The 8,475-nt window shown below is 35.9% G+C and overlaps 1 pseudogene; it reads left to right on the top strand.

The window, feature by feature from the left end:
• Nucleotides 1–1,580: 1,580 nt before the first annotated feature.
• Nucleotides 1,581–7,209, top strand: LOC134326208 (tripartite motif-containing protein 16-like; annotated as a pseudogene).
• Nucleotides 7,210–8,475: the final 1,266 nt, after the last annotated feature.

Consider the following 8,475-nt stretch of genomic DNA (forward strand, 5'->3'; position numbering starts at 1 on the left):
CCTAAAAAACTTGTTGTTGTGCTCCTTAAACCGTTCCTGAAGCATGTTTGCTTTGTGGCAGGGCACATTATATTGTGTATATACTTTTGAGTGTCACTACATCCTAAATTTTGATACTGTTGGCATGTCTTGATTGAACCCTCATCCTCACATTCTGTAAGGTGCTGGGTGGATGTACACAGTGGGGGGTAAAGGGTTTTGTACTATTGTACAAAGGTTGGGGTTACTGTGTTTTATGATCATGGTTTTTGTTTGTTTCCTTTCTTATAGCATCAACAGTTCAACTTAATATATAAATACTGAAGCAATGAGGAGTTCCAGTGGTTACTAGGAGATCCACTCAATCTTTACTACACACGGTAGTAAACAACATTTTGCAAAATGCGACTGCTGTTTTAAAGCGTAAAACCATAAACAGCACCGTCTATAAATAAATGAATCTTGTGCTTCCACTTGAGATTTTTGTTTATGTGAACAATGTCTGAAATTTGACGATCTTGATTAGTTTGTAATATGCGTTAAAATGATGAATGAACCTAAACACTTGCTTTTTAAACCTTTAATTAGTTATTTATATATTTATTTCAGTTTCAATACAACACGAGGTCAGCAAGAAAAAAAAAAAAAAAAAGTAAGAGAGGCTCTTCTGTCCAAAGTGTTTTTGTAATGTGTTTCAGGCAGCAGTGATGACTTTTCTTGCACATACCCAGAGTCTTTTTCTTCATCAAATCAATACAATAAGACAAAGGTCAGTAAAACACGTACCCATCCTAATTGTATGACAGGAAATTATACTGTAAAAATAACTTTGGTTAACTGCCTTGGACATTCCAAAGTCTGCTTGGATTGCATTTATCGTTAACATAAAAAACAATACAACAACAGCAAAAAGAAATAAATGAAATAAATAATAGTAAAAATAATAATACTATTAATAACAACTTACAGTAAAAGATAAAAAAGTTATTATTATTTATTTGTAATATTTACATTATAATTTCCTGTAGTACGAGCAGGATGGGTAAGTGTAGCATCTCTCCTATAAAATATTTCTTTAAATAAAAAGACATGTGAAACAGTTGCAGGATGAGACATAAAAAGTATATGTGTGTATTATTTAAAACTAAACTGAATAATAATTGGTTACCTTCAAATAATTGTGCAGCATGTGTTCCTGATTTACATTCAGTGTTAACAAGTAAGGACCCATCGTGACCCTGACCAGGTTCCATATCTCTCTCTCTCTCTCTCTCTCTCTCTCTCTCTCTCTCTCTCTCTCTCTCTCTCTCTCTTTAGTTCAGCAGAAGTGAAACTGATCTGATGCTGTTCTGTTCGAGTGTGGATCTGTTCCGTGTCTGTGTTTGTGTTTTGTTGATAATTGAAGTTGATGAACGCAGGTGAATTTATACATTTCCACACTTCTGTACATTACTGTGTATTGTTACTTTATGTAGTTCAGATTGTTGATTTGATTTAAACACACTTGTTTTGAACATGATGCACACTAACTAAACCAGGAAGTCTAAGCTGCTGTAAATAACTTGCTGTGTTTACTAGTGTTTCTGTTTACGTGTAGAAAAATGGCCGAGTCTAAAATTTCAGTAACTCAGGACGAGTTCAGCTGTTCAGTCTGTCTGGAAACACTGAAGGATCCAGTAACTACATCATGTGGACACAGTTTCTGTATGGTGTGTATTAATAACTGCTGGGATCAGGAGGATGATAAGGGAACCTACAACTGTCCACAGTGTAGACAAACCTTCACTCCAAGACCTGTTGTGAGGAGAAACATTATGCTGGCTGGAGTTGTGGAGAAACTGAAGAAAACACAACTTCAAGCTCCACATCCTGGTCACTGTTCTGCTGGACCTGAAGATGTGGAGTGTGATTCCTGCACTGGGAAAAAATCCAAAGCAGTAAAATCCTGTCTGGTGTGTTTGGTGTTTTCTGTGAAATTCACCTTCAGCCTCATTATCGAATTTCTTCTTATAAGAATCACAAGCTGGTTGAAGCCTCCAGACAACTCCAGGATCAGATCTGCTCTCAGCATCATAAACTGCTGGAGGTTTACTGTTGTACTGATCAGCAGTGTATCTGCATGATGTGTATCATGGATGATCATAAAGGACATGATACAATATCAGCTGCAGCAGAACGAACTGAGAAACAGGTAAAAATATTATACAGCTCTCTTTAACAAGTAACAACTCATTAGCATTTACACTGATGTTGTTTGTATGGTGCTCGTACACAATACAAGTAAATTCTGAATTGCTATTCTGTGTAGAAGCAGCTGCTGGAGATCCAGAGGAAATTCCATGAGAAAATCCAGAACAGAAGGAAGGAACTTTGTGAGCTGATAAACGCTGTGAAGTCTCACAAGGTAAGTTTTATAAACAAAAAGCTCTCAGGATCAGTCCGACTCTCCTCCATTAAACCAATCTCCATTAAAAATGAGATATTCTGCCTGGTTATTTGGTGATTGATGCTGTACAGCAATTCTGAGGTTGTGCTAATAATTATAAGGGTGATAAAATCAGATTAGGACTTTGAGCCACTTAAAAAAATGATTGATTGTTGCTCTGTATCTAGATGCTTAAACATAAATTACTGTATAAGATTTGTAAAGATCACTACATTGAATTTTAAATGGACAAATATCTGAGTGAGAAATGTTTCCTCTTTCTGAATCTTCTAACAGTGTTCTGCACAGACAGCAGTGAAGAACATTGAGAGGATCTGTACTGAACTAATCAACTCAATTAACAGAAGATGCTCTGAGTTAAAAGATCTGATCAGAGATCGAGAGACAGCAGAAGTAAGTAAAGCTGTAAGAGTCCTGGATCAGTTGGTGCAGGAGATTTTAGAGCTGAAGAGGAAAGATGCTGAACTGGAACAGCTTTCACACACAGAGGATCCCGTCCATTTCCTCCAGGTAACAGCACTAAAATAATTATATTATTGCCGCACCAGTCCAAGTAATAAATTACAGCGGTACCTAGTAACTTGACGTCCCCTAAACTTAAAATTTTTGAAACTTGATGCATTTCATCAAGAAATGAGTTCCCTTAAACTTGATTATTGTTAGCATTCTTTCAAACATGTTGGGAAGAGCCAGAAACACAACAGAAAACCCATCACAAGCAAAGCATCCTCTCCTGTCTTCTTAGAGGTCTCCTTTTTATATGCGTTTCCCCCTGGTGGTAGCTTTGCGTATTTTTGTACATTCTGCACAAGTCTGTAACATAGGGAAAACCCCCCCATACAAAACACATTATGACTCATAAAGTCGTAACACTCGGGGTTCTGAGAAATTGTGAGAATCAGAATCAGCTTGTCCAAGAGATCATGAAATACTGTTAATGTTATTAGGAGAAACATCACTCTGTGCTTCATGTCTGTCATCCATCATTTGTGATTCATCATCTTGTTGTTTCTCTGTGAACATTATCTGTCTGGATGTAGAATTTTCAGTCTCTCTCGGCTCCTGCTGGATCTGCAGAATCGGCCGCCATCACAGTCAGTCCTTTCCTCTCATTTGATGAGGTTACAAAGTCTGTATCTCAGCTGAGAGAGAAAGTAGAAGAATTCTGGAAAGAGCAGTGTGAGAAGATACCAGATGAAGGTGAGTTCAAGCCCTCAGTGTTCCATTGTCTCCAAAATATCAAACAAAACAATCAAATCCACATTTTGTTCATTCTTTCTGCAGTGAAGAAAGTCCGGATTACTTCACCTCCTAAAGGTGAAATCAGAGAAGATTTTCTACAATGTAAGTTTCTCACAAGCACACAAACATACACAGTGCAGTGAAAAAGTATTTGCACCCCCCAGTTATCTTTATTTTTACAGATTTGTCACACGTTACTAGTTTAGATGCTACAGCAGCTCAGTTTGGTTCAAGTCAAAATTTGATGAAGTCTAAAACCTAAACTTTATTTCCTCAGATTTATTTAAACAAAGATCTGCTCTTGTTATTTGGAATTGTTGTGTTTTTGTATTACACGTTCTTCTTTAGCCCTGAAACACCATCACACAACCACCACCATGACTGACTGTTAGTAAGATGTTTTTATTGTAAAATGCTGTTTTAGCTTTATTGCAAGTATAAGAATTCTGACTCATCAGTTCACAGAAAATCATCACCAAAAAGCTTGAGGGTCATTAAGGTTCTTATATTGGTAAATGAGAGACGAGGCTTTATGTTCCTCTTAGTTAACAGTGATTTTACCTTGTGACTCACTCATGGATTTTATTTGTGCTCAGTCTCCTTCTAATACTGGAATCATTAAATCAGATCTAAATTGAGGCCAGCAGGTCCTGCGGTTTCCTAAATGTTTGTTTGGGTTCTTGTATGTTTTCCTTGATGAGACATTGATGAGCTCTTGAAGCATCTTAACTGTTCCAAGTGTCATTTGGAGATCATGGCTCTTACTGTGGTTTGCTAAAGTCCTAAAACATTAGAATTGGCTTTGTCTTAATCTAAAACTAACAACTGTGAAAAAATAAAAAATAAACTCAATCAGAAAGGCATTTTGTATTCACAGCACTTTTATTACAGCCAAAAGTTCACAGACACTTAAAAGAAACATGTCACCTCAGTCCTTGGATTCTGATCATTTCTTCTCTTTTTTTTTCAATTAAATCACAATTTGTAATCTATGTTTGGATTTGACAGGTCTGGCATTGATCATGACTTGGATTAGGGACATTTTAGATATTTGGGTCATGAAGTTAAAACAAGTAAAACAATCATTTAAACTGCTGTCTGTATATTTTTGATCCAGGAGATTTTATGAGTCTCAATCATTCAGTCATAGAAACCACTGAAATACACACACACACACACACACACACACACACACACACACGCACACACACATTTACACAGACACAGTTACAGAGACACACACTCTCATACATGCTTATACTCTTACACACATTCACACTCACACACACTTAAATACACACACACAATTCAAAGAGCTTTACTAGCATGACTGTGTGTTTGCTGTTAGATTGTGTGTTGCTGGTGTTTGTTTGTGTATGTGTAGTGTTTGTGTAGCATTTGTGTGATTGTGTAGTGTGTGTATGTTTAGGGTTTTTGTGTGTTTGTGTAGTGTGTGTGCGTGTGTCTGTGCAGTAGTTGTCCACGTGTGTAGTGTTCTTGTGTGTTTTAGTGGTATCTCTGTGTGTTTGTATGTCTTTGCAGTGTGTGAGTGTTTGTGTGTTTGGTGTTGAGTAGTGTTGCTCTGTATCTTTGGTTGTATTGTGTTTCTGTGTATTTGTGTGTGTGTGTGTGTGTGTGTGTGTTTGTGTGTGTGTTTGTCTAGTGTCACACTCTCACATGCACACACTGTACACACACACACTGTACACACACACACTGTACACACACACACTGTACACACAGACACACACACACTGTACACACACACACTGTACACACAGACACACACACACTGTACACACACACACTGTACACACACACACACACACACACACTGTACACTCTCTCTCTCTCTCTCTTCTATGTTAATTGGTTTATTTTGTGTTTCCTCTCCAGATGTTTGTCGGTTCACACTGGATCCAAACACAGTAAATAAAAACCTCCGTCTGTCTGAGGAGAACAAAGTGGTGACCTGCAGTGGAACATTACAGTCGTATCCTGATCATCCAGATAGATTTGACCGGTACCAGGTTGTGTGTAGAGAGAGTGTGAGTGGACGCTGTTACTGGGAGGTTGAGTTGAGTGGGGATGATGGGGTTTGTATAGCAGTGTCATATAAAAGCATCAGCAGGAAGGGACGTGGTTATGAGTGTTTGTTTGGAGGTAATGATCAGTCCTGGAGTTTCTTGTGTTCTTCATCCAGATTTTTATTCTGCCACAATAAGAAAAAGTCTGAAATTCCCATAATGCCGAGTTCCTCTAGAATAGGAGTGTATGTGGATTATGAAGCAGGAACTCTGTCCTTCTACAGCGTCTCTGATACAATGAAGCTCCTCCACAGGGTTCAGACCACGTTCACTCAGCCCCTCTACCCGGGGTTTAATGTTTGTTACGGATCAAAAGTGAAACTGTCAGATTTAACAAATTAAATGTAACATTTACATGAAAATGTAACATTAAACTGTTTGATTGATTTTAGAATCTGTGAGGCAGTGATACATTTATGAAGATTTTCTTTTTCAACTTATTAACCACCATTTATTCAGTGCTGTGAAAAAGTATTTACCCCCTTTCCTCATTTTTCTTTTCTTAAACATTTATCATCTAAATGGATTCAAATATTAAAACTAAATTAAATAAAAGACAAACATAAAAGCCACATGAGGTGTTTTAGACTCTCCTGGAGAAGCTGATTCTCACCTGATTTCTCCTGAGCTGTAAAACACAAGTTTAAAAGTGAAACCAGCACATGGTGAGGAATAATACAGCAGAACTTAGATACATGTGGATGGTTTCAGAGGGGAATTGATTCTTTCACAGAAATAGTTATTTGTATTGTGGTACGTTCTTTCAGATTTTATCAGTTTATCTCTGCTCATTTAGCCTACAGCAGTTTAGACCCGCCCACTTAACCACCAATTTGCTTCCACAGTGAGCCTGTATAGAGAGAGATTTTAAAATTACATTTTATTATGATGTAATGTTTATTTTCTCCAGAAGATATTTTTTACTTTATACCATACAAATGTGGTATGTTTGAGAACAACCCAGGCTTTCATCCAATGTCTGTTTCTTGATTCTTTTAGCAAGACCACCGCTACAGGGTCTGTATTATTACATTATGAATTGAGTTACAATAATATTTGAGTAACAATTCTATTGTTTCCATTTTTTTAGTACTTTTATTTCAGGTTCATCATTTTCTTCCTCTGTTTTATTCTCTTTAATTTCCTTTATCCATTTAAAAGATATTGCTATTTTATTTTTGATATTGTTTTTTAATTTCCATTTTATTTTTTATTTTTACTTCTTTTTTTCTTTCTTTAAGTCAGTGCATGCCTGTGTGTCTTTTAGTTGTTGATTTTTTGCTCCTTTTAATTTTAATCTTATGGCTGGGTTCAGAAATAGGGCTTGGTTAAGGATCTGGTTCCTTTCTTTTGAAGTAAAAACAGTAAAATCCATAAAATCTTTAAGGATCTTTTTTACCCACTGCCATCAGACTCTACAACGAGTCTCTTCACAGTCGAGGCAGCCAGATCTAATGTTGTTGGATTGATTAGGGCTGTTTTTCCTTGATCGTTAACCACTTATTCACTGAAGTCACTTTATTTTCTAGACCCCAAATTTGCTGTCACATTTTGTTATTGTCATTATTATTATTGTTATTAATAATCTAGTGACAGTAATTGTAATAATGTTGATAATAGTGGTGATAATGGTAGTGGTAATTATAATGGTAATAATAAATGTGTACTTAGATACTTTATACTTAGATACTGTTTTTTTTCTATATTCTATAGTTGTGCAATATGTGTAGAATTCTGTGTAGAGTTCTGTGTTTTGCTGCTGTAACGAAACTATTTCAATCAGGATTAATAAAGTTCTATCTTATCTATCTATCATATTATTTTTATTTAACAATTCTCCAATTTTGCATAGTAAAAAATAACATATTACAGAAATAACAGCTAAGTACAATTTCAGGTGCTGAAACTTCAATGTACAACTGAATACAACTGAACAGTAACAAATATTTAAGAATGCAGTATGTAGTGTGGGACTGCAATTATTATACAACAGATAAATGGGTTATACAGCTGACAGTAGTAGTAACACAATATTCCCAGCAAAACAACTTACAATAATAAATCAGATAGAATCTAAAGCAACTGAGTTATTGACACCATAGAAACACCTCAGAAAACAGTCTAAAATGTTTAGTTAATATCAATATATGTTCATAATACACACCACATCTTTACAAGTGAAATCATCTTAAATCTAGTCCATATAGGTCATATCATTTCATGATTGTTTTAACTAGTTTTAAGTAATTTTACCTAATGAAAGTGTCTGGTTCCTATGAAAGATAGTCGTGCTTGATTTAAGCATTGTTACTTGGTTAATGCATTTTTTTAAAGGAATAAAACTTTCTCTAGATAAAATGACCTAATACAAGTACATCACGTCTAATCAGAAGTTAATCTAATACAACTAATGTCAAAAGTTTTGAATTTCACAACAACAGGATTAATTTGAGACAAACTGTCTTAATTTAACTCAAAATAAACAAATGCTGGATGGATCAGGGACACAAAACAGGGTGGGTAGTAAAGACAAAGGGCTTTCTGTATCCAAAAACAGCACCTCCATTCCTTCCCTTCCTTTATAAAGCCTTTGACTTGGACCTGATACGACATTTGTTGATAACGGCTTTCTTCAGTTTGGCTTTCTCAACTGGTTCCCATCCATGCAGTTTACCACAGATCATGGTATAAGCTGCAGTAGAAAATAAAATGAAAGTATGT

This window comes from Trichomycterus rosablanca, chromosome 14 (genome assembly GCF_030014385.1).
Source record: "Trichomycterus rosablanca isolate fTriRos1 chromosome 14, fTriRos1.hap1, whole genome shotgun sequence".
Lineage (NCBI taxonomy): Eukaryota > Metazoa > Chordata > Actinopteri > Siluriformes > Trichomycteridae > Trichomycterus > Trichomycterus rosablanca.